Here is a 26503-nt window from a genome sequence, read left to right as displayed (position 1 = left end):
ACAAGATCAGGTTTGGTAAAAGAGTGAAATACATATATTCAGTTTAACCTAATTTGGCAAACATCTCTTAAATGCCTGCTATGTGCATAACTTGCCTTCAGTGTCTCATCCTTGTACTTTTCTCCCATCTTTCCCTCTCTCATTCCCCATACAGTGGCTTCCTCCCCTATCCAGTGTTCTTATCACAGCCATTGCTCCTGGAAGAACTTTCTAAAAGTCTATGAAAGACTGTTACACAGATGACGGCTTAGATTAGGCATATTCTGCTTGTCCCCAAAGTGCAGAACAACGATCAGTGGGTGGAAGTATTGAGAAGTATACAAATTGGATGTAGTCCAGTCGTACCTCCTAAGATAATGAGTTCCTTCTGGAGATCTTCAAATACCAGGTACTGGATGGCCTCTTCCATGGGATGTCAGGGAAAAGACTCCTGCTCAGGTGTGGGGTTGGATTGGATGACCTCTTAGGTCCTCTCCGAAGCTGAGGTTCTATGCTGAGCTGTTAGCAATCCTGTCTTTTGAAAACAGAAGCCTGAAGAGTTCAATACTTAGCCCTGAATTTGAGTCCGACTTTGAGTGAGGGATGCAATGTTCATAGGCAGCAGTTTGGGGGGAGGGCACTGTAAACAGAGGAAGATTATGATTCAGGTTAGCTCCAGAGGGCAAGGATTGTGGACTTCATATGAGATAATAATGCGATAAGAAGCCAAGAAAGCTAATAAGTTCTTAGGCTGCAGTATGAGAGGCATGGTGCCCAAGATTATAAAGATGGTCTTTCCACTGTCCCCTAATCTAATCAGACCCACATCAGGAGCATTGTGTTCTGGGTGCCTAGTTTTAGGGAGGACATTGAATGCTGGTGAGCGTCCAGAAGAGGATAGCCATGATGGTGAAGAATCTTGAATTCATGCCATATGAGGATCTGCTGTTCAGCCTGGAAAAAATTAAGATGGGGTGAAGGGGAGGGTAGACCAAGACAGCTATCTTGATATATTTGAAAGGTATCACATGGAACAGGGATGACACTTGTTCTGTTTGGCTCCAGAGAACCAAACTAAGAACAAAAACAGGGTGAAATTTGCAAAGAGGCAAATTGGGGTTTGGCATAGGAAAAGACATCCTAACAATTAAAGCTACCCACAAGTGGAATGAGTTGCTTCAGGAAGGAGGGAATTTCCTCCTCATTGGAGGTCTTTGTAGAACCTGGACCATTCCTTTTCTGGGATAACATAGAAGGGAATTTCTGTTCAAATGCACTTATAGGTTGGACTCAATGGCCTTTGAGGACCCTGCCAACTCTGAGATTGTAAGATTCTATGACTCTTGGAGAACGAAGGAGAAAGCAGATACGAACATCAGCATCATACCCCAAGTGAAGGATTTTCTGATTTTTTTCTATTTTAATATAATTAATAATAATATAATAATAATAATTTTCTAATCCTTTCAATCATCAAAGATAAAATCATAAAATTTTAGAGCTGGAAGCACTCTTAGAGACTGATGGGGCCACTGCAGTGGAGAGCATGAGACCAGCTCAATACTCTTAGCCCAGAGGCGCATTGATGAGGCAGGAGACAGCAAGAGGGCAGAAGCTCCGTTTATTAAGGGCTAGTAGCTTTCTTTTATAGCCCTAGAAACACCTGATCAAAGCATGATCTCCACGTGATAGCCAATCGCCAAGTCTGCTGGACACCTGCAGCCCTCGCGTCAGGGGTATGAGTAGGACTTTTCTTCCAATGAGAGGAGATCCGAGCCAACCGTGGGAGCTGCTTGTCAGCAAAGGACAGGTCTTGTGAGACTTTCTTGTTTTTGCCACGCAACAGACTGTGACCCTCAGCTTCTGCTGAGAGAAGCTAGAACTCCCATGAGAAAATTACCCTGACAGAGACCATCTAGTCCAGGGCTTTCATTTTACAGAGGGGAAAAAATGGGGGAAATCAAGAAAGGAGAACTATTAGTGAACGCACTGTGAGTGAAGAGTAAAGTGAGAACCTGAATGTAGGTCTCCTGATTCCTAGGCTAGAGCTCTTTCCTCTGGAGTATATGACAGATTAGTTGAAGAGACGTTCTTGGGTAGAGGTCCTCTCCAGTGTCCTTTATAACACTCATTAGACTGTGAGCTCCTTGAGGGTAGAAACTATTACTTAGCACAACACCTGGCACAAAGTAGGTGCTTAATGAATGCTTATTGACTTACTGACTTGACTTTCCATGTATGACCTCTTGTCCTGATTTTGTCTTGATAAGGGGGAAAACTTTATAACAATTGATTTTATCTAAAAGTAGAATCTGCTGCCTTAGATGTTAGTGAGTCTCCCATAATTTGAGACTTTCCAATACATTTTTGTCCATTATTTCATGCTGTCTCATAGTAGCCTAGGATAGGAGAGAGGGAGAAGCAAACTAGGACAGAAATTCGATATTGCCCAGCCAGCTTTATAGGTATATCTCTTCCTCCCAATTGGGGGGGAGGAAGATTATATACTTATGTGGTTTCCTCCTCTCCTTTGAACAGTACATGATCCCTGAGGGTAGATAAAGGCTAAGAGCATTCATACTTTCACAGAGCCTGATCGGTGACTATGGATCCTAAGTTCTGCAGTTGTGGTTCCGGTGAGTGAGTCAAGGTCCTTGCCTTAGTCCCCTCTCCTTGCCTAGCTCACAGAGAGAGAGCTAGCCCCTGCTACTTTTTTCTCTTTTCTTTCAAAGTCAATGGACCAGGGCCATGATCAGAGCCTACAGGTCCTCTTCTTAAATGTAAAATCTCCTGGGAGAGCTGAAATCCTCACCCCAGGTCCATTTCCTTGTCTGTAAAACAAGGCAGTTGGATTAGATGAGGATCCAAAATGGCCTTTGGATTCTGTGTGGCCTAAGAAAGCAGAATTAGAAATCGTGGCATAGAAGTTGCAGAGGTAGATTTTGACTAAATACCTAAAGATATGACCTTAAGGTATCAAGCTAAACCCCAGCCCAGTTATTGGCAAAGGAGACACTAGACGGAAGTCTGAGTATCACTAGCCCATCTTCAGTAGTTCCATAATCATAGCAAATATGTGTCCTCAAATTGTTGCCTGGAATCTTTCTTGGATCAGTGGAGGGGAGAACATGCCTTCACTATCCTTGCCAATGGTTGGTTAAGTCACCAGTCAGCATCAAGTCAGCCAGCAGAGACAGAGCCACTAGCTAAAACTACTTTGGCTGGCCTGATGCTGATTGAAAGCTCAGAAAGCCAGTGACACTGGCAAAAAGACGCATAGAGAAAGGTCTCCTATTCTTACATATTTCTAGGTCCTGTTACTCTCTCTGGCCCCAATTAATACCACATTTCTATATACAGCTGTGCTGTGGTCACAGCTTACTGAAATGGGGAATTTGTTGAACAAACAAAAGGCTATTTCTAAGAAAAATCATAAAAAAGGAGATGAGACTACTACCTGGGGAGGAATGAAGGGAGGGATGGGATAAGAGTTGGATTTGGAGGAATCAGTTTGACTGAATGTTTCATTGCAATGTGCTCAGCTATACTTCCATTCTCTCTCCAGATAAGTGTTGTACCTGTAAAAACACAGCAGTGGACAACATTTCAGAGCATAAACGTAAGCCAAGCAAAAACGTGAGTGCTCCCTTTTCCCCTGGGTGACTAGTTGTACTGGCCAGTAAGAAAACTAACAGGACAAGCCTTAACTCTGGGCAGAGTAGACAGGCACTCACAGGGTATAATAGGAGAGACTCTGGGAAATCTCTGTACTTCCAGCCTCCGAAAACAATCTCCCCTCAGATGCCTGAAATTCCATTATTAAAGATTTATTCCTTTGGAGGAATGTTCTCATTTTAAATGCAAATATCCCTTCAGTTGGCCGCACTCTAGGCTTCCTCCTAGCTGTATAGTGTTAGAGGCCTCAGTGAAAATTAGAGCCAGATATCTCCTCTAGAATGACAGGGATTCCTGGCATCATGAGAAGACTGGGTATGGAGGTCAAGGGAAGGAGGATGGCAAAGCGGACAGGAAGCTTCTGAAGGGCAGCTCCTTGATCTTTAACACTTTATAATTGTGGCCTTGCATTTGGTAGGGGATGCAATCAAGCAGAGGAAGATTCCAAAGATTTGTTAGGACACATGGCTCAGGGAGCTGAATTCCCAAACATAAAAGAATTAAAATTATCTTTCTGCTTTCTATCCCAATCCTCATCTAAGAGGCAACTAGATGACATCATTGATAGAGTGTTGGTCCTGGAATCAGAAAGACCTGAGTTCAAATTTGACCTCAGATACTTACTAGTTGTGTGACCTGGAACAAGTCACTTAACCTCTGCCTCACTTAGTTTCCTCAGCTATAAAATATAAAAAATAATAAAACTGTAAAAAAAAAACACCACCCAATAAGAATAATAATAATAACCAATCTACCAAGATTGTTGTGAAGATCAAATGAGATAATATGTATAAAGCATTCAGCACATTACCTGGCACATAATAGGTGCCTAACAAATGCTTCTTTCTTTTCTTCAAAGGACTATATAATGTTAGAGCTGGAAGCAGGGGTGTGCTGGCTTACAAGATTAAATTGTTAGTGTGAGCATTTATACCTCTGATATCCTCAAAGGCTACAAATCAGGGCTTAATTACTGTTTAATTGATTGTCTAGACTTAAGAAAGTGCTAAAAATGCAGATTAAATTTTAATGTGTGCTCCTGCACACTTTTCTCAAAGAGCCTGTTGTTAAACATTCAGCAGCACAGAAGGGACTAGAGGTCACCTGGTCTCTTCATTTTATAAAGGAGTAAACTGAGGTCCCCAGATAATGTTTGGAGTCACTAGGAGGTTCTGTATAGCTTCAGGATGCAGGGCAAAGGGATCTGTCTCCTCCAGCCATCTTACCAAACCCCTTCATTCTACTTTTGGTAGAGTCAGAAGAGAGGTTTATGAACCAAAGTCAAAGAGGTGAAAGATAATAGGAGAAAATGGAAAAAGCCCTGGATTCAAATCTTGGCTCTTCATTTACTACCTGGGTGACCTTGGGCCCCAAGTCACTTCTCTTTTGAGCCTCAGTTTCCTCAACTGTAAAATGAAGGAGTTGAACTAAGTGATTTCTAAGGTGTCTGGGACATCCTAGAGGCCCGCTCCCTGGCACCAGTTACACACTTGGATGCATAGGCAGAGTCCTTTGTTGGCAAAGTCAGGGCCCTGGGGTACTTGAGGGATTCCTGAGCTTGGGCTCTCATCTTATTTTTTTCCTCCTTTCTCAGGCTGCTGCCAATGCTATCCCACTGGTTGCCCCAAGCGTGTCCAGAAGTGCAGCTGCAAAGAACACCAAAAAGACGTGCAGTGTAGCTGCTGCAGGAAAAATAGCCAAATGGAGGTTCACAAGCTCAGCACATGTTCTGTTCCTAGGCCGGCGTCCTGCACCATCAAAGAGGGACGCTCACGTCTTGATGGAGTGAACAAAAGAGACCCAATACAGCCTTTGGCCTGGTGAGGCCAACTTAGCATGGGGGCACCTACGTGGTCTTTGTTTAGATATCTTCCCTAGGTAGAATATAAACTCCTAGGCAGCAATCTCCAGTTATGTGTGTATGTGTGTGTGTGTGTGTGTGTGTGTGTGTGTGCGCGCATATGAGGCATCTCCTTTCGGACCTTCAAATTCTGTAAGCATTCAGCCATCGATTATTTTTTGTTTTTTTTTAAAAGTACACTTTTATTGATATCTTTTATCTTTACGTAGACTAAAATTTCCCCAGTATCCCTCTATTTCACAGAGAATTATCCTGTGAGACAGAGTATTTTTTAAAGAAAAAAGAGGAAGATGAAAAAAAAATTGGAAAAGCTAATCAATATATTGAGAGTCTGAAAACAGATGCAATGTTCTACAGCCATGAACCTCCCACTTCACAAAGGACTCTCTTCTCATATCTCTTCTTTGGGCCATACTTGTTCTTTGTAATTTGTCGGTCATTGATTATTAACTGACATGTATGGACAAGAATTGGTGAAAAAAATATTATCTTGCTAGAGGACAGCTAGATGACACAGTGGATAGAGTGCAAGACTGAGGGGCAGGAAGACCTGAGTTTGAATCCTGCTTCATATACTTCCTAGCTATAAGATTCTGTATAAGTCATTTGACACATTGTTTGCCTCAGTTTCTTTATCTGTAAAATAATAATAGCATCTGCCTCACAGGTAGTTGTTATAAGGATCAAGTGAATATATATATATATATATATATATATACACATATATATGTCCATGTATATACAGTGCTTTGCAAACTTTAAAGTGCTATATGAATGCTATTATTATTACTTAACCATTGTCTACCTCAGTTTCCCCATATATAAAATAAAATGAAGATAATACCACAACTAGACTCCCAGGGCTGTTATGAAGCTCAAATAAGATAATGTTTATGAAGAACTTTGCAAACCTTAAAGCATTACATAAATGTTATATTATTATCATTAAGGGTGTGGGGGGGGTATGTATGTTTAAAAGGAGGTGGGCTATTCATATACTGTGAGAGAGGGACAATGGAATTCTGGATTTGGAGCCAAAGGACCTGGGTTCCAATCTCGAATCTGCCACTTTACTATCTATATTACCTTGGACAAATCACTTCATCTCTTGGGACCTAAATCTCCTCATCTGTTAAATGAAGACCTTGTAGATGACCTCTCTTCCAGCTCTAACTTTATGACCTTTAGACTTGGATTCTGCTGCTAATTAACCATGTGAGTGAGGGCAAATCTAAATCAATAATCTTATTGACCAACTGGATCCATCTACATATTGAACTAAGCTATGTCACCGTTTGCTACAAAGATGGACTCCTCACATGCATGTCTCCTTTCTCAGAATAGGATTTAGATACAAGGAGGTTGAGTTTACTAGACCTACATTGCTCATATCCCCCTTATATGTACAATGTCTTCTAGTTTCTTAGAAGTACGGGCTCAAACTGTGCCCTGTAGAAGACACATGGCACCTTCCTTCCCTCGACCTCACCTCTGGAAGATGCTACATAAATATGATTGGTTGCCCCCTCCCCACCTCCACCTCCACAGAGGGGGCAAAGTTTCAGACCACTCCGGGCAAGCTCCCCAAAATCTTCCCCCTCAATCTCTTTCTGGACTCCCTCTTATATACTGCATAGAAACAGTTGGAAAGGTTGGGCCAGTTTGACCAGTATACACCAGCAGTGAAGGTGGGGCAGTGATGGCTTAAATGTCCATCTGGATGGAGTATAGAGCCACTAGGTGACTCAAGGGATAGAGTACTGGGCCTGGAGTAAGGAAGATTTGTGTTCAAGCTCTGCTTCAGACTCCTCTTAGCTCTATGACCCTGGACCCTTAACCTCTCTCAGCCTCTGTTTTCTCACCTGTAAAATAGGGATAATAACACCTACCTCCCAAACTTATTGTGAGGATCAGATGAGATACTATTTGTAAGCCTTTGCAAATTCTAAACATAAATGCTAGCTATTATTATTATTATTATTATTAGCATCTGCTAATCTGCTCTACCCCTGTACTTATTAGTCATACTCTTCTCTGATGCTCAAGCTCCCTTGAGCTCCTACACCAATGCTTGCTCTTCTCCATCTCTAGTTCACAGTTCCTTCATCCTATGCTTGTTTCTCACATTTTTTTTTTTTACCTCTGAAGGTTTCTCCCTCTATTTCCCCATAAAAGGTGCCTATAGCCCTTCTGGGTAATCTTGGTATAAGCACATGACTAGTATCAGGTCACATACATCTTCTGCCAACTCTCACATCTTATCCAAAGAACTACATGCTCTCCAAACTGTTGGGTAATACCGGCAGCCTCTCTGATGACTGAAGTCTATGATCTCCCTCACGTCACACTCTTTCTGTGACCCAATACTAACAGGGACTAGTTGCCTCCACTGATGCTGCAGGAATTCTGGAGGATGTGCCTCTTTAAGGTAAGAAACATCAAAAACAAAGTCAATTGATTCTGCATAATGATCCAGGCCCTAGGGACTCCAAGTAATGGTCAATGGTTCTAAGTAAAGTTCATATCAAGGGCCTAAGAAGGCCTGTGTGCTTAAATAGATATATAGTCTAGCCAGATATGTTTTCCTAGCTCCAGTAAGAGAATATCCATTAACACTTTACAGTCAGGTCCACTCCTAAGACTCAGACCTTTCACAGAGTTCCACCTATAAAGGCAGCTCCTATGCCCCGAGGGCAGGCAATCACTGTGCCTCTAGGATGCATCCCAAAGAAAACTATAGGATATGTGCCTAGAAGAGGCATTGCCCACGAACCCCACATATGACCCTATTCTGGACAAATTCAGCCACCAGCAAGTTCTAAGTCATGTTTCACTGCAGATATGTTATACAGTAGATGGAGAACTGTTTTAATCTCTTGGTTAACCCACTCCACTTGGCCAGTGACCCACAAGCACTATAGGCCATTATTTCCATGAACCAGTGAACTAATCTCTTCTGAGGGGCCCTCTAGAATTTTGCTATGTATTGCAGCTCTCTATCAGATATCCTCTATACTGGATATCCATGCAATAACTTGCTTATGTTCTTTAGGAAGGACCAAGTTGTTTGGACTACAGAACACAGTCATGGACACAGGGCTAAGTGGTACTATCTTAGTGAACTAAGTGATCCACATTGGTGAAAACAACTGAGTTGCCAAGAATGGAGGTGAGTCAGGTATGAGATCTGCCCCCTGATCAAAATCAAGGCTGCAGAGAAAGTGACAAGGGTCATGGAAGACCCGCAGCTTATGATGGGGTTTCTTCATATGCTAGCCCTTAGCACAGCCTTTCCTGTGGCACATGTTCAACCTTGGCTACCAAAAGTAGCCTGGGGGCAGCTAGGTGGCACAGTGGATAGAGCACCGGCCCTGAAGTCAGGAGGACCTGAGTTTAAATCCGGCCTCAGAACTTGACACTTACTAGCTGTGTGACCCTGGGCAAGTCACTTAACCCCAATCGCCTAACCAAAAAAAAAAAAATGTAGACTGTCAATAAATATTCAGCATGTACTATGTGCCAGGCACTGTACAAAGCACTAGGGATACAAAAAGAAGCAATAGATAGTCCTTACCCTCCAGGAGTTCACAATCTAATGGAGACAACAAGCAAACAAACATGTACAAACAAGCTATTTGCAGGTTAAATAATAAGAAAGGGAAGGCACTAGAACTAAGAGGATTTGGGAAAGGCTCCATGTAGAAGATGGGATTATAGCTGGAACTTAAAGGAAGCCAGGATACTGAGATGAAGAAGGAGAGGATGCCAGGCACAGTAGTTCTGAGTTGATTCTTTCGCCTACTCATCCTCCCCACCCCACACTGTGAGCCCTGTGAGCAAGTCATTATGATTAATCCACATAATCTTCTCTGAGTAGTATGAAGACACTGTCTTCTATCCATTGAAATACTATAGCCCCAGGTCCCCTGCACAAAGATTGTTTTCATCTTTCCCCCTCTGCCTAATCTCTTAAATCTATGCTCTAGGGCAATACATCTACCAGGATATTCTTGTCCCCCAGAACCTGAACTACTCAGAGCAGGAGAACAGAAGCATTCATTGTGCAGGGTACCTGAGCAGGATATATGGTCCCTTTTTTGTTTGTTGGTTTTAATGGACCTGTGATTTCATTAGTGTAGGGAATTGCCAGTGAGAGACTTCCTCTACCAATGTGAGTTGGCACCTCTTCAGCAACTCCTAATCTTAAGGAGTTGCCAGGGCCACTAAGAAGCAAAATGCCTTGCCCAGGGTCACCCAGCCAGTATGTGTCAAGACCCTCTTGAACTCAGGGCTTCCTTCCTCTGAGATCAGCTCTGCATGTGAAATCCATTATGGCTTTCAAGCCCCCTCTAAATAATACCACCCTGCCCCTAAAGCTGTCTTAATTGCCAATACCTCTCTATCCATAGCTATTATTCCTTTCCGCAGGTGTTACAAATGGTAGACAATAAATAGTGGCACCATCTTGGGATTTGGGATCCCCTCCCTTTTTTTATTTTTGCAACTCTTTGGTTAAGGGTTGCTCCAAAGATCACCTCTGTTTCTAAGAAAAATGTCTGGGTAGGGGCAAGATGTCATAAAAGAATAGATGCTCTTTTCAAGTCTCAGAAAGCCCCCTTCTTGTTCTAATTACCAATGGAATCTGGAGCCCTTTCATAAAAATAAACCAGGAGGTCCTCCAGTCACATTTAGAGGATTTTGTCCAGGGCTCTGTTCAACAGGAAATAAATCTCCAAACTACGTTTCCCAGATGCCTGAGTGTAGGATCTAAAAGTCAAGTCAATAAGCATTTATTAAACACCTAATATGTACCAGGCACTTTATTAAGTGCTAATACATCATGGATACATCGCCCAGGGAGTGAGTGATAGGGGATCTCCAGCATGAGAAAAATTTTAAAGCATTGGCTTGGGGGGCTCTTATAGAAGCATCAGATTGCAGATGCCAAGGAGGCATGTGACTAGAACACAAGGCAATATATAGGTGGGAACAGAAGCAACCAGGAGCCAGGAAGAAAAGCAGTCAGGCCAGCCATAGAGAGCAGCCATCTACGGCCAATTGTCAGGAGCCAACCACAGGGAGCTACCACAGCATTCTACAACTGAAAACACTCACTAGCCTGTAGTGAGGTTTCCTACCATCTGTTGTGAGTAATTGCTGCATCTCCCTCTTGTCATTTTGGAGAGACTTAGGGGTTAATCAGAAGTGTTGCTAGAGCTCCCTGGAAGATATCTACGTATAAGATGGACTACAGCTATTTGTAAATGGGAGCTGAGAACATTTAATATCCAATTTAATTTCATTGTTATTATTTTGTCAAATGTCTTTGCTTTGCATTTGTCATCTGGTTTGGTTTAGTTTAAAAAAAAAGTATCAATGGGGGCTCATAAGCAGTGATTTTAAAAATACCATGAGAGAAATATGGACTTACATTGCACTGATGCAAAGTGAAGAACGAAGAGCTAGAAAAACAATACACACAACTATAGCATGTAAATAGAAAGAGCAACAAAAAATTAAAAATGAATATTGCAAAATTACAAAGAACAAGTATGGCCCCAAAGAAGAGATATGACAAGACATCTCATTTGCAGAGGTGGAAGATCCACAAGTATAAAACATCACAGACATTTTCAGATTCTTTCAATATATCATTTTTGCCTATTTATTCTCTTAAAAAATTCTGTGTCATATGGAATGGCTTACTGGGAGGAAGAAAAGACATACAGAGGAAATTTAAGCAATATAAAAAGAAGATACCAATAAAAATGTCATCTACATAAGTCAAAAGGCATCACAGTGGTCTCCCTAAAGCCAGCCTCTCCTTTTGATAATCTATCCTCTACATTGCTGCCTAATTAATATTCTTTTTTTTTTTTTTTTTTGCTTTTTGGTGAGGCAATTGGGGTTAAGTGACTTGCCCAGGGTCACACAGTTAGTAAGTATCAAGTGTCTGAGGTCAGATTTGAATTCAGGTCTGCCTGACTCCAAGGCTGGAGCTCTATCCACTGCACCACCTAGTTGCCCCATCTAATTAATATTCTTAAAGCCTACGTCTGATCACATCACTCTGTTCAACAGACTTGAGTGGTTCCTTCTTTCCTCTGTGGTGATTAAAAAGGCTCAAGGACATGGTTTCTGGGTAACTTAATCATTTTATTAATAAGGCCAGCATGTCTATTAATAAAAGGATGGCCATTTGTCCTCTCTCTCTTAGACCAAAGAAAAACATGGCTGTGGGCTCAGGGCTTTTGTGTTCTTTTGGAAGAAGAGTGGTAATCAACTCTGATTGGTTAACAATTAATGAGAGATAGACTATTACAAGGAGGGGCTGAGAGTGACATCATATCACCCTTGGACAGAGAGACTATCTCTAGGGTAGCATCTGAACAAGAAAGTTAGTCCAATCTCATTATCAGCATTGTCCTTCAAGAGACTGAACTTTCAAAAATCAGGACTTTAGAAAAAGGGGAGAAGTCTGAGTCTTCCCAAATCATTGGTTATTAATAATCATTTCTCTCATTCATAAGATAACAGTTTTCCTCTGGCATTTAAATACCCCTCACAGTCTGACTCCAGTCTATCTTTCCAATCCTATTCTCCCTCTCCCATTCTCCATCCTAGTTAAGTTGACCTATGTGATAGCCCCAGTACAGGATGAAAATACATTTTTAAAAGTTACAAAGTAAGTTTGTGTGTGGGGGAGGTACTAATAACTGGGGGAAGGCAGGAAGGACTTTGGATTCTGAAGGGAGCTAGGAATTGCAAGAAGAAGATGTGAGGAAGGAGAGCATTGCATACGTGGGGTGGAGGTAGGGGAATGGCCTGTGCAAAAGGATGGGGGCAAGAGATGCAATGTTACGTACTGGGACTATCAAACAAGCCAACTTGACCAGGATGGGGGGTATGAAAAGGGAATCATGGGTTGCTCTCATGACCTCCATTTGAGTTTTTCTGGCTGTCCCCCATGCCTGCAATGCTCTCCCTCCTCACGTCCATCTCCCAGTTTCCCTGACTTCCTTCAGGTCTCAGTTATAGCCTCACCTTCTACAGGGAACTTTTTTTTTTCCAAATAAGTTTATTTTTTTCTTTTTCTTTAGAATAATGTTTTAATTTTCCCCCAATTACATGTAAAAACAATTTTAACATTCATTTTTTAAAATTAGTTCCAAAATCTCTCCCTCCTTCTCTTCTCCCCTCCCTGAGACAGTAAGCAATTTAATATAATTTATACATGTACAAGGAAGTCTTTCTTTAATTAAGGAAATAAAGTCCTCCTTAATCTTGGTGCCTTCCCTCTGAGACTACCCCTAATTTATCCTGTATCTATTTTGTTTGTACACAGTTGTTCTCATGTTGTCTCCTCCATTAGACTATGAGCTCCTTGAAAGCAGGGACTGTTTTTTGTTTTCCTTTAGAATGTAAGCTCTTTTTTTGTCTTTTTTAGGCAATTGGGGTTAAGTGAATTGCCCAGGGTCACACAGCTAGTAAATGTCAAGTGTTTGGTCTGAAGCAGGATTTGAACTCAGGTCCTCCTGACTTCAGGGCCGGTGCTTTATCCACTGTGCCACCTAGCTGCCCCTAGAATGTAAGCTCTTTAATCCATCAGCCAACATTAATTAAGCACCTACTATGTGCCAGGCACTGTGTTAACTGCTAGCAAGCACTGAGTTCACTTAGCACAGTGCCTGACACATAGTAGGCACATAAGTGCTAGTTGGCTGACTGTCACTACATCATAGAACCAAGATCACTGGCTCAAGCATCAAAAGACCTAGATTCAAATCCTGCCTCTGAAACTGGACTCAATATGGTTATCTGGAAGATGTTGAACTCAATAGGTGGTCTGTGAGGTCCCTTCCAACTCTAGGTCTTATCTTACACACTGATTACACTGTGCTGCCTCTCATACTATGCCCAGGTCATAAGACCATAGATCTGGAGCTGAAAGAGACCTCAAATACCCTCTTGTCAGTCAACAAGCATTATTCACTTACTGTGTGCCAGGTACTAGCTAAGTGTAAGAGATACAAGGAAGGGAAACACACACACACACACACACACACACACACACACACACACACAAAGAGTACCTGCCCTAAGGAACTTACATTTTAATGGGAGGAACAAATTGTAAATAACTAGGTACATACAAAATACATACAGGATATATAGAAAGTAATTTAAAAGTGGAAGGCATTAGCAGCTGGACAGAATCAGGAAACGTCTCCTGTAGAAGGTGGGCTTTGAGCTGAGTTTTAAGAGGAGGCAGGGAAATGAAGACAGATTGAGGCAGCAGAACATTCCAGGCATGCGGTACAGCCAGGACAAAGGCATAAATACGGAGACAGAGTTTTCCAAGAATGGCCAGTAGGCCAGTGTCTCTGGACTGCAGAGTCCTCTGAAAGGAATAACATGTAAGATGACTGGAAAGGGAGGCAGGGGCCTGGTTGTGAAAAGCTTTAAATGCCAAATAAAGGATTTTATATTTGATCCAGGAGATAATAGGGAGGCAGTGGAGCTCATTGGGCAGGTGAGACTTAATGTCAGAAAAATCATCTTGGCAGCTGAGTGGAGGGAGGATGGATTGGAGAGGGGAGACAAGAGCAGAGAGATCAGAGAGAAGTGGTCCTGACAAGGAGTGATACAGGGCTGAACTAGGATTGTGGCTATATGAGTAAAGACAAAGGGATAATAGGAGAGATAATAACAGTAAGAATAATAATAGCTAACACTATAGAGAGCTCACTATGTGCCAGACACTTTACGATTACTATGTCATTTGACCCTTATAACAAACCTGAGAGGTAGGTGCTATTATTATTATTATTCCCATTTTACAGATTAAAAAAACTGAGGCAAACAGTGACTTACCTAGGGTCATACAGTTGGTAAATTTCAGGCAGATGTGAGGGCAGAAAAGACAAGATTTGGCGGTGGATTGAATATGTGAGGTTAGGGAGATTGGGGAGTAGAGTTTTGCAGACCTCCGTGACTGGAAGGATGACTGTAACAGGGAAGTTTGGAAGAGGGGAAGATGGGAGAGGGGGATGGGTGAGTCCAATACTCTCATTTTAACGGTAGAGAAACTGAGGCACAGGGAGATTAAGTGATAAGGGGTAGGCTGGAGGGAGGAGGAGAAGGGAACCATAAGGCTCTGGGATCGATTGTGGGATCTTTTGTGCATTGTAAACAGCGATGCAGGTGGGAAAGCAGATCCAGGCGGGGTCCAAATCTCTGAAACCAGACGCATTTGCACACGACAGCAGCAGGCAAGTCTGGAGGCGTGCGACAGTTGTCGCTGCAATGCGCCCGAGCCTCTTGGCTCACAGATGGGGCGGGGGAGGCGTCCGGAGACGTGCGCAAGGGAGAGCAAGGCGGGGCGGGGGTTTGCACTCACTCCCTCGGTTCCGCAACTATAAAACTCTTGCTACCTGCTGCAACTCACCAACGCCAGGCTCAGAGGAGTCAGCTGGACATCGGTAGCTACCGTCTGCACTGCACCAGCTCTGAACGCCCCGAGCCATGGATCCCCAAAACTGCACCTGCCCTACTGGTGAGAAGGGATGGAGGGGAGAAAGATCGTCTCCCTGCTGCTCCCCAGCATTGAGCCACCCGCTGCTGCCCTGGGGTTCTGGAGGGCGGGGGAGAGGGGAAGCTGGACCAGGGAAAAGGATGCCTGCGCAGATGGTCTTTTTGCTTTAGGTGTTAACTAGAGCCCCACTTTCGAATGCATTATCTGAGGGTACCCCATAAATCCGTTCCCTCTCCCTTATCTCCTTTGGAGAGTGATACTTGGAGGTAATGCGTTCCCTTTCTATCCCTCAGGAGACCCTTCTGCCTGGAAGCCTGGGGGATGGAGGACGGGGAGGCTTTCCAAGCAATGGTCAAAACATGGCGAATTATCCTTCCGATAGTAGATCTTGGACTTAGAGCTGTAAGGGGCCTAAGAAATAATGCAGCCTATTCCCCTCATCTTAGAGAGAACAGTGAGCAGACTGAGTGATGACTCTCGCTCAGGTGACCTAAGTAGCAGAATCCAGGCCCCGTGATTGCGGAGCCAGCATTCTTTCCATGACAGTGCATTATCTCCTAGGAAATTGGGATTGCCTTCTACCGATTTGGTTTTTTTTTTTTTTTTTCTTTACTTTCCTAGGAGGCCCTTGCACCTGTTCTGGCCATTGCAAATGCAAAGACTGCAAATGCACTTCTTGCCAGAAAAGAGGTGAGTGTGGCCTTTAGGTAAATCCACTCCCCCTCCTTTCCTCCCATTCCCCCCCCCCCCCAGTGAACTTGGACCCTGGGCTGGGACGGAGGTTGAAAAGCCATCCGGGGGCAGCTAGGTGGTGCAGTGGATAGACCACCTGCCCAGAAGCCAGGAGGACCTGAGTTCAAATGTGACCTCCAGACACTAGCTGTGTGACACTGGGCAAGTCATTTAACCCTGCTTGCCTTTAAAAAAACAAACCCAGAAAAGTCATCTGGTCATCATCTTGGTGTGAGGCAGGGTGATCCCTCAGTCACATCTGGGGCCCAGTAAGCTAGAATGTGGGAGTAAACTGAAGAGTTCATGGTTTGGGGCCAGCTCAGATTTCCCTTCTTCCTCCCCCTGCCCTCTCATCCCCTAAGCTCTCTACATGACTCTGTTACTACTGTCATAGAGGTCTGAACCCAGCTGCTCTTCGTCCCTAGTGAGCAGTACAGGTAAGTCTAGAGGCCCAGGGAGATATAGAAGGTCCCATCATCATGGTTCTGCCACCAGAGACCATAGCAGCCTCACTAAAGGAATCTGTCAGAGCAAAGCAGAGTTGTAGGAAGGCCAGCCTCAGGAGGTTGGGACCTTGCTTTGCAGGTTGCCTTGGAAATTCCCTATCAACTCCTTTCCCCAAAAGACCCATGAATTCTTGCCTTCCACCTCCTGTTAGTTGTTTTAGCTTCTAAATGCTCTTTCCTCTGTTGTCCTGTTCCTAACCTTCTCCCTATCCCCCATTTTGGGTGCACTGCTGTCTGGCCAAATCTTCTCTAGAGGGTCTGCTGGTCCCAGACTTTGGGTTCTTTCGTTTCCTGTGCTGCCATGGTAACAGATCTGGCTAAAATGGAACCAATAAAGTTTTTGTTTTTTTTGGTAACATTCCCTAAACCTAAAAAAAAAGTCAGTACGCCTTCCCCAACTTTATATACACTCACAGTGAAAACTTTCTGCAAGTTTAGAATGTTAGAAGGCATCTTAATTATCATGGCCTATAAAAGATCATAGGGTCATATTTAAAACTGGAAGGGACATCAGATGTCATCTAATCCTCCCTTCCATTTTATAGATGAGGAAACTGAGGTCAGAGAGGTTATGCCTTCTCCAAGGTAGCGTAACTCTGTAGTACCAGAACTAGAATTATTAGAGCCATGATATTCTCTGTCTCTCTCTGTCTCTCTCTTTCTTTTTCTCTCGCTCTCCCCTTCTTTCACCTGGCATCCTTCCTAAGAGAGCTCTGCCTTGACCATCCAACGCCCCTGTCCTCTGCTTTCACGCTGAGCTGTGTAATGGGTCGTTATGGTTCTTTTCCTTCCCCCTCTCTCTCTCCTTAGGCTGCACTACCTGCTGCCCTACTCAGTGTCCTAAGTGTTCCAAGGATTGTACCTGCAAAGGGAATGACAAAGGCAGCTGCTGCCATTGAGGGAACTGCTGGCTTCTTGTAAATATAACCATTGTTTCCTAGAGGCATGAGCTGTGTCTTGCCTGCCCTAAAATGCGTTCATGTGTTTTCAAATGACAATAAACTCAGTGAACAAAATAAATTCCTGGTTTGTTATTCCTCTGAATGGGTATATCGCAAGGGTGGAAGAAAGCAGGGGAAAGGGTGGGTAAAATTCACAGACTTAGATGATTTGGGACTGGAAAGGGCCTTCCATCATCAAGCCACCCCTTCTATGTGTTGGATAACTGTGAAAAAGCGAGTCCTTGGGTCCTTCTTTTCTCTTTTTTCAGTATATTTGAGAATTATGGGAGATAGAATCTAATTGGTTCGGGTTTAGGTTCTACAAATACATTATCTACTGTGTTCAGAGCACTGGTTCAGAACCTCTGCCAGATGATTTTGCCTCTTGTAGTGGATGCTTGAGCTACTTCCTTTAAAAAGAAATGAATGGCTAATTATTTTTTTTTCTCAGCCCTTTGAACAGCAGGGGCTTTCAAATCTAAGCTTTTTTTTTTTAAAGCCTGAGTTTCTATAGCTCTTACAAAGCTGCCAAGTCCTCTAATTCAGAAGAGTGGGCAAGGTGCCACACAGTTCCCTAGACCTTTGTGTCTGTTTCCCTTACTGCCACTCAAACAGCCACCACCATAGCTCAGGTCTTCCATCACCTCTGTCAAGCAGGCTGTTAATGTAGCCTCCCAGAAGGTCTCTCCACTTCCAGTATCTTTTCCTTCTGCAGTCTATCTTCACTCTACCCAGAAGCCAAAATAGTCTTCTAAGATAGCTGACATCAAAGTGCATAAAGCCTTGGGCCTAGAATAAGGAAGGAAGACCTGAGTTCATATTTGACCTCAGTCACTTACTAGCTATGGGCAAGTAATTTAACGTATTTTCCTCAATTCCTTCAACTGCTAATTGGGGATAATAATAGCACCTACCTTGCAAGGTTGTTGTGAGGATCAAATAAGATAATATTTGTAAAAAGCCATCAGCACTGTGCCTTGCTATATAAATACAAATAATCCTATATACATCTTTTCTCTCTCTCTCTCTCTCTTTCTCTCTCTCTCACACACACACACACATACACACCAGTCACACCCATTTCCCCTTAAGGATTTATTTTAATTTTGAGAATGGGATTCCCTAGCTCACCTGAACTAGAAGTGTAGCAGGTACTACCTCATGCTGATCCCCATGGAAGCTTTGCCTTGCTCCATTATTCCAAGCTGGGCAGGTTCACTCCTCTTTAGGCAGCAGCCCTCCTTTCCTTAGGCTCACCATGTTGGTGCAGACCCCAAATGGTCTTTAGTTTGATTATAGCTTAGAACTACTAAGTTTCAGTAATTCTCCTGCCTCAGCCTCAGCCTCCCCAGGAGCAAGGAGTACAGAGAGGTGGTACGGCAGGTATAAGCCTGTACCACAATGACCAGCCAGCCTACTTAAGAATTTTCAGTGCTTCCCTACTGCTTCTAGAATAAAATAGAAATTTCAGGGCTTGACATCTAAAGATCCTTACAGTCTGATCTAGCCTACCTTTCCAAACTTTTCCTCTCTCCTACAAGCTGCAGTACAGTAATAACAGCCTATTGGTTTGTTTTCCAAATTTAGCCAGCTCTTGCCTCTGTGCTTTGAACAGACTGCCCCTTCTCTGTAATGCCTTCTCTCCTCACCTTTGTGCCTTCGATCCTTTTCCTTTATTAAGGTTTACTCTAAGTGTCAGTGCCTATGTGAAAGTTGCCCTGATTCCCCTATATTGGTAGTGCTCCATCCCACCCCAAAATGTTTTGACCTTATCTTAGGGGCAACTAGGTGGCTCAGTGACTAGGGTGACTGGAGCACTGGTCCTGGAGTCAGGAAAACCCTAGTTCAGATCTGGCCTCAGACACTTACTAGTTTTCTGACCCCTTTCTACCTCACTTTCTTCAACTGTAAAATGGGGATAATAGCACTTCACAGATTGTTGCTGTCTACCTGAAAGTTGGTTAAAGAGACAAGCTAGGAGATAAATAAATTCATATTGTTTTATTCCCTTAAGTTAGCACATGTACATGGAATCAGAGCTTTAACTCTGACTCACTCAAGCAATTTTAGGAGGACATTTAAACCCTGACTCAGGATGTCTGTGTTACTTAAAAAAAAAAAAAATACAGCCTCCATGTGTTTTTTAACATATAGCATGGGAAAGGAAGTTTCATATTGAATAGGTTGTAAATACAATAAAATAGGAGAATGTCAAAGTGTCAATTGAAATTATAGATCCAGGATATCTGTGTTTCCCCTACATAACCTATGCCCATAGGATACCAGGATAAGAAAAGTTCCACTATTCAAGAGAGTGTCTGGTCCCAGGTATCCTGTCCTTAGTGATCACAAACAGGAAGAATGCTGGTCAGTTCCATCTGGTCCTGTAGTTGCTGACACAGAAAGGCGTATTTTTAGTTCACTCAGAGGGAAAAGATTAATTCAAGTTTTTGGACCTCATTGGGGCTCAATTGATCTTAAATGATTATCATTGCTAAGATCAGATTAAATATTTGTAAAGAACTTAGTATATAGCTGTTGTTGTTCAGTCTTGTCCATCTCTTCCATGACCCCATTTGAGGTTTTCTTGGCAAAGATACCGGAGTGGTTTGCCATTTCCTTCTCCAGATCATTTTACAGATGAGGAAACTGAGGCAAACAGAGTTACGTGACTTGCCCAGGGTCACACAGCTAGGAAGTGTCTGTCAGAGGCTGGATTTGAACCCTGTGCTCTATCCACTGCACAACCTCGCTACCCTAATATGTAGTAGGTGCTTATAAGTGCTTGGTCCCTCCACCTCCTCTACTTCCCCCAGTCATTATTTTATTCTTTAGAAGAATCTGAGTTCCAGGACAAGCACCTGCTTTTCATGTTTATCTTTCTAACTCTGGTCTCTTCCACAAGAACCACTTGAAGTATTACCTAATTGAATGAAAATGGCCTTGACAGAGAGCAGTGGAGCTAAGACTCCTCCCCCTCCTCCACATTAAGCCTATTTGTAAATCTAATTACTGCTTCCTTCTCCATTCTTCTCACTTAGTTTTTCCATCACCATTTTTCTTACCCTTAGAGAAGGAAGTCGGGTAATCAGAACCCAATTCTTCCTAGTTTCAGGCACCGGGGTTACAGAAATTAAGTATTCAATCTCATTTGGCTCAGAAGAATAAGGTTTAAGAAATGAAAGGTGTTAGGGAAAGGGCCCCAGATTAACAGCTGGTTTATTGCAAAGGTTGGACATTAGGAATTTGACTCGTAACACTCACTAGCTGTGTGACTCTGGGCAAGTCACTTAACCCCGATTGCCTCACCAAAAAAAAAAAAAAAGAAAGAAAGAAATGGACACTTTCAAAGGAAACTGGGAAGACGTCTGCAAACAAATGTAAAATGAAATGAGGAAAACAAGCTACAAAATGACAAAAAACCTCCTAAAGACAATTTGGAAATATTTTGGAACTTTGTTAAATAGGTTGATAAACGTGGAAGTCACAGAGCTCAAGATGAACCTACCGCTCTACTCCTACCAGAGGGAGGACACATGAAAAATGCAAAGAGACACATACATTTTCCAGCAGGCCAATGTCGGCACTTTTTTCCTGTGTGTTTATTACAAAGGTTGTCTTTCAAGTTGTTGTTTTTTTTTTCTTAAATGAAAAACCACTGATAGATTAACTTTTAAAGAATTGTTTTTCTTCCAAGTTATAAAGCAAATATACAATATACAAACCACTTAGGCCAGTTCCTACAGGCAACCACCCTACACTGATTTGAATGTCAAAGAATATGATCATCTCTACTAGATAGCAGCAAGCTAGAGAGGCCAGATTTCTCATGGTAAACTTTATATCACAGTATTTATATACAGAAGAGTCTTCTAGTGGTCTAGAGGGAGCAACTTCCATTCACTTGCTTTTTCCCTGTACACTCAGGTCTCCAAACAGTTGTATGATCATGTATACCATCCCACTTGCACAAATGAACATCATAATTATAATTATCTGCAAATACTGAGTAATTAAGGGATGTGCCAATGATTTTTGCAAAATTATACCAATAGAACTGACTTGAAATGACAAAATAAGGTATAAAATGTTCAAAACGCTTGACTCAATTCCTTCCTCTGGTCACAGTCATGGTTCCAAGTCAAGAACCTCCCTTGGGCTGCAGAGTTTCAGTCAGGCTGGTTGGTTTCTTAGGCCTTCCCTGCCAAACTAGCTGGCTACAACAATACATAGGACTCAGCAGTACAAATTGTCATCAGTATTGAACAGTTCAAAATAAGGTATAAAAGAGATACAAAAACAACTTCACTTGGTTCCTTCCTATAGGGCAGAGTTCCAGTTCCACCTCCAAAATTCTCTCCTCAGGCTCTATTTTTAGGCATCAACACTTTTCAGGGCTTCCCTGGCAAGTTAGCTGGGATGCATGGGATGTCCAAGGAGTACTGGCACCTCTGGTGTGAGGGCTGCTCATCTACCTTTGGTGTCCACCTGGCACCCAACTCTCACCTGTGGCGCCAAGAATCTGTAGCATTCGCAGCGGCTACACTCTGATAAACCATGTCAGCAGAGGGGCTAAACCAGATTCTGTGTAACCATTGGGCCTAAAACCTAATAGTGAGTTAGAGGGATGTCTACCCCAAGCATATGAAGACTTCCCCAGGCAGAATGGGTGGATGAGAACAGTTTGTTCCAATGGCCGCGAAGGCGGCTGAAGCAGAGCTTGGTCAGACATTGAAGACCCCAAATCATCCCACTGCATTCCTGGCCTTTGACAGTCATCCTGACTTTTGTCTTTCACTGGATTTTGATGACTGGAAAATAGAGTGAAGCTGACAACTTTGTGCAACTCTGCGTCATTTAAATCCAGTTTGTGCACTAGTCAAGACATCACTCCATGATGTCATGGATCTTCTTAGAAAACGAAGGACAAACAACAATCTGGCTCCAACAGTAATCATGTGGAACTCAGTAATACAGAACACATCGTGTATGTAATATAGTACATTAACATTTCTATAAACACAAAAAATATCAGTCAAGCAATCAACCAATCAACTTTGTAGAATTACATCAATGAAGCTGACTTGTAAAATACAAGAAATACATAAACAGCTTAGCTCAGTTCCTCCGTATAGAACAATTCCAGTCCCAAGTCCAAAATCCTCCATCAGACTCTAGTCCTAGGCACACTGGCTTCAATATCTCACCCTTGGAATCCTGGTTCCCAGGTCATCATGGCTCCAACACCCAGCTCAGCCACCTGAGTAAAGGCACAGGATAGGGGATTCAGGGGGCAAGGGTACCTCTATGTTGGGCCACCTAAATATACAGGCTCCAAAGTCTCCATTACACACTGTACACCCAAGGTGGGGAGTTGGTGTAAAAGGAGAGAGGGAATGGGAGAGATGTATCCCACTCCTTCCCTCCTCCAGCTTCAGTTCCTGTCTATTCTTGGTGTGACTTGGGGTTGAGAAACCTCATTCCCAGGTCACACCTAGAAAAAGAGATAGTATCTCTTACTGGCCACTTTTTAAAGGAACTCCTTCCCTCAGCCTGCCCCCAGCCTCCCCCATATACCCCCCTCCCCCACCTAGCTACTCTGTCGATTCGAGAAACCTACTCTCAGTCAAGGGCGAGTTGACATAGTAGGAGTTGCAGGGAAATTAGATGCTTCCATCTTAAGGGATCATGTTCCAAAGCCCCCACGGCATTGAAAAGAGAATTAATTCTAAGGACTACTTGCCTTTAAGGCCTTGTTAATTTGTGACGCAGCACAAGCCTCTCAACTTCCCTGGGCTTCTCTTTCTTCATCTGGAAAATGACCGACGTTCAACCACCCTGAGGCCTGTAAGGTCTTTTCCTGCTCTTGGTATACAACATATACTCCAGAAGCGTGGCTTCACCAGCTTTGAATAGTCAACCCCACGGCCTACAGTAGGGCAGAGAGGCACTCAGAATGAAGGAGATGGGTGGGGCCAAAGTTCACCCCAGTCCTAAAACCTAAGCCCTCACAGAGATCTACTACTAGCACTGGAAGGGGAGAAAAGCAGCAAGATAGAAAAGCCCACCTTTTTAAAAAATAAAATAAAATAAAACAACCTATCAAGACTCTTCAGTGTAGAAGACTTTTTCAAACACTTAATACATATATCATCACCCCCTACTTTACCAAGTTGATGATGTGTATATTGCAAGGGTGGGGGCCCCGAGGCAATAACTGAACCAGTCAATCACCTCACTCCCCCACTTGAAAGAACTAGCAAAATGCTGTAGTCTTGATATCTTTATCCAGTAGAACACTACTCAACCATTTCAATCAAGAAAAGGCCTAAAACTGATGTGGAGTCCTGTGGTTGTCCTACAAAATAGCCAGCTAGTTGGAAAGACAGCATTTAAGAGTCTGGGAACTCAGAGGAATGAGTGCTCCCAGGTCAGCCCCAGAGTAGGAACTGCTTGGGGTTGGGGGTAGAGGGTAAAATTTTAAGGTGGTGATAGGGAAGAGGAGGAGGAGGAAAAAGAAGAGGAGGAGAGGAGCCTCTGTCTCTTCTTCCCACACGAACTAGAAAATGACCTTGTGAACTGTGAAGGATCAGAGGCATTGGACTTCTCAAGATCCCAGCGTCTAGCCAGGGAAAGCAGTGACTGGAAGCCTTGTTGCATCAGAGATGAGGACAAGAGAGATCCCAGGAGGAAAGGCAACTGCAGGACACCACCAGAAGCCAGCCCAGCAGAAAGCTCTCCTGGGTCTAGGGAGAATGTCAGAGCTTCTCTCCATCAGGGGAGAAAGGAATGTTCAGGAGCTAGGAGTTACCCCGTGGCAACATGTGCTCTCCCAGGTGTGAGACCTCTTGGCTCTGCAGTCTCTATGTCCTTGTGGGACAGTGTGCCCAGGTTGAAGGGTCTAGCTTGTGCCCACTGTTATTACTGTACCACCGATGTAAATACCTATTTGAGAAAGATATAACAGCGGGCTTGTCCACGAGGAGCAATCTGGGGATACCTAAGCTGTGCTGCAGCCGCCTTGCCTGTGCCTGCCAGGAGAACTTCCTGTTCTCCCAGGGCGGCCAGTGGATCATGGTCCAAGTACTCTCTTTGATGCCCCAAACTCCACAGCTGTCAGTTTGCCAGAACTCAAGCACTGTGCTGATCCCTCTGTCCAGCTACACCTTGCCGCCTGTGAACCTGGGACTACTCCTCGGTCATATCAGTCAATACTTAAAGAAATTAATTCAGGCTATTCACTGGAAGGTCAAATACTAAAGCTGAAGCTTAAATACTTTATCCACATAATGAGAAGACAGAACTCATTGGAGAAGACCCTGGTGTTGAGAAAGATTGAAGGCAAAAGGAAAAGGGGATGGTCGAGGGTGAGATGGATATAGTGTCATGGAAACAATGAACATGAACCTGGGCAGACTTTGAGAAATATCAGAGGAGAAAAGGGCCTGGCATGCTATGGTCCACGGGGTTGCAAACAGTCAGACATGACTGGATAACAACAAAAACAAAATTCCCTGCCTGAACTCCATCAGTGGTTAACAGACTTGCACCCAGTCCTACCCGGCCCTCATTACTGAAACCCTGATCCCCATCCTCCACTCCCCACATTATTCCCTTCCCCCTCAACCCAAACCCTCCAACATTCCAGCCTGAAGCTACCTACCTCTTCTGCTGTGCTCTCTGCAATGCCTGATCCAGAGAAAATGATCTAGTTTTCATCTAAAACCTCTTCTTTTTCTCCTCCTTTCATTTTCTAAGTACTCATTGACAGCACTCTCTGTCCTGGTGACATTGCTCCCCAGCTACCTTTTCTAGCACTAGTTGTGCCTCCACCCATCTACCCCCCCCACCTCCCCAGCCTTACTTGTCCTCATCGTCCTAGGACAGTAAGGATACTACTTCCTCCCCATTGCCACACCTAGTCTCTTCCTCTACCTCCATCCCTCAGTAACCTCTCCTCCTTTGAGGTTCACTCAGTACAGCTCTGTCACCCAATCAACATTCTGGTAACTGTTGTTGACTCACCTCTAAGATAACCCCCTTCATTCTTCAAGGAGTTTAGTGCCTGGCTGACAATTTTTCTCCTCCCTAATTCCTACTCTCATACTAGGAGACTTCAAAATATATATTTTGTTTTCTTTTTGGCTGGACAATGGGGTTAAGTGACATGCCCAAGATCACATAGTTAGTGTCAAGTATCTGAGGCCGGATTTGAACTCAAGTCCTCCTGACTCCAGGACTGTTGTTCTATCCACTGTACCACCTAGCTGCCTCCAACATGCATACTGATACTCTCTCAAACACCTTCACCTCACAGTTCCTCAACTTGCTCAGTTCACATGAACTATTTCTCCACCCCACCTCATCTACACACAGAGATAATCATACCTTTCATCTTGCCCACATCAGCCACAGATGCACCATTTCCATGATCATGAACTCTGAAGTTCCTTTATGTGATCATAATCTGCTCTTTTCTCTACCTCTTCCTCAATCTTGAAGGCCCCAAACCTATTCTTCATCCTCACTATGACCTCCAATTCCTCTGTCACTCAGTTCTTTTCTAGACTATCACTCCTATAGCTACATTCCTCGTTTCCCCATCTTGACTCCTTGGGAAACCATTTCAACTCTACTCCCTCCCCTTCCCTATGCAGGGAGCTCTATGCTCCCCTAAAGCATGCTGACTGGGACCACTACAAATTTATGTTACAGCTATGTGGCACAGGGGATAGAGTGCCAGACCTGGAGTCAGGAAAACACATCTTCTTGAGTCCAAATCTGACCTCAGAAACTAGCTGTGTGACACTAGGTAAATCACCTAACCCTGTTTGCCTCAGTTTTCTCCTCTGTCAAATGAGTTGGAGAAGGCAGTGACAAAACACTCCAGTATCTCTGCCAAGAAAACCTTAAATGGAGTCATGAAGAGTCAGACATGATTGAGCAACAATACCCTTTATGTCTAAATCCTGTGTCCATTTAGAGATTATCTTGGTATATGATTCGGAAATAAATAGTCTATACCTAGTTTCTCCCAAACTACTTTCAAGTTTCCCAACAGATTATGGATCTAACTTCTCCTTACTTTTCATAGCCTAAGAAGAATGTACAAGATTGCAATAAGTAAAAGAATTATTTCTCTGTCACTTTGATATAATTTTGCCTAGAAGAAGACTTGTGAGAGTTGTACTTGGGGTTCAGGTTTTCTCTGAAGCCTGAACCTATGCTTGAGCACAATAATAACACCTAGGTTTTTGCCCCTATAATTTCTTTA

Source organism: Vombatus ursinus, unplaced genomic scaffold (assembly GCF_900497805.2).
Source record: "Vombatus ursinus unplaced genomic scaffold, bare-nosed wombat genome assembly UNPS02014793.1, whole genome shotgun sequence".
NCBI lineage: Eukaryota > Metazoa > Chordata > Mammalia > Diprotodontia > Vombatidae > Vombatus > Vombatus ursinus.
Note: the sequence above shows the minus strand (reverse complement) of the source record.